Source organism: Procambarus clarkii, chromosome 63 (genome assembly GCF_040958095.1).
Source record: "Procambarus clarkii isolate CNS0578487 chromosome 63, FALCON_Pclarkii_2.0, whole genome shotgun sequence".
NCBI classification, from domain to species: Eukaryota; Metazoa; Arthropoda; class Malacostraca; order Decapoda; family Cambaridae; genus Procambarus; species Procambarus clarkii.
Window position 1 is genome coordinate 2,573,856 of NC_091212.1, and position 1,378 is coordinate 2,575,233.

A 1,378-nucleotide genomic window follows, 5' to 3' on the forward strand; every position below is an offset into this window, starting at 1 on the left:
TTTTCTTTCTCTTTCTACATGAATATTATACTTGACTGTTTACATTCACTTGTAGATTTTTATTTTTAGTTAATTAGTCCTAAACTTTTGATTAATAGATTTTTATTATTAGTCATAGAAAAACTATAGTGTTATATGTATACTCGGAAAATTTTACTTGTTTTAGTTTTAAGTAACAATAACTGCTTGTAACGTCAGACTGATCTCAGCATGACATGAATCACAGGCTGCTTGATCACAAAATCTATTGTGTTCACATATTGCATATATAGATTTTTATAGATTTTTAAATTTTTACTTTTATATTCTGTTATAGATATAGTCTATATATTTCGAGCTATTACATATATTTTGTTGTATTACTCATTCTTAATTAAATAAATATAATATTTTAATTCTCTTTTTGTACCCTATTTATTTGTAATTTACACATACATATATAGGATGTCCATTTCTTTCTCAGATATGTCTTCTTTCTTTCTCTCCCTTTCTATTTCAGATATGAATTAAAAAATTATTATACCCTAATTTACCCTAAACGTTTTAATGTAGGTAATTAAAAGATTATAAAAAAGTTTTTAGAAATGTTAATTATTTACGTTCTAAGGTTGTATATAAAAGTTCTCAAAAAACCTTTTCTAAACGTAATTATAAACGTGCTGAAAACAATGAAATGTCGTTTTTAGGATGTTTTAAAAACATGAAAATGTTTGCTGGGTATAACTTTGAATCAGGCTTTTTCACCCACAGGGTTATTGATCAATGGAACTGCCGACCCACCAAACCCATAACTGCCAAAACTGTGCTGAATTTCAAAATATACCTGGAAAAAATCATGAAGGCAAACTGGGAGGGGGAAGGGAACCTTCAACAAGCCGACAACTTCCTGTTCTCATCGAGGCCACTCGGGTTAGTGGCCCTCAGGTAAATCGGGTAAAATATTATTCCCAGACAATTACAGCATAACTGATAAAGTTAGGTTAGAGTAATAAATTTCTGGTAAATTTAGAGTGATAAATTTTTAGAGTAATATAAATTTAAATTTCATATTAACTTGACTGACAGCTATAAATGCCAATCAGCCTTCAATATACTCTTTGGTGAAATATTTATAATCAAGAATAGAACTCATAAATAGGCCTAAACAAAAAATAAAAAATGGACACCAGTTTGCATATGAATCTGATGAGAAAATTCCTTGATTAATATACATTTCCTTACCAATCAAATGGTCTCACCTTAAGTACATCTCAGATTGTCTTCTTCACCAACTCCAATGCTAAATAATATTACAACAAAAATGTCCATAACTTAGCTAGAGTATATTACATTTTAAATAAAATTCCACAGGAAGCAAAAAAAGGAAGCACATTATTTA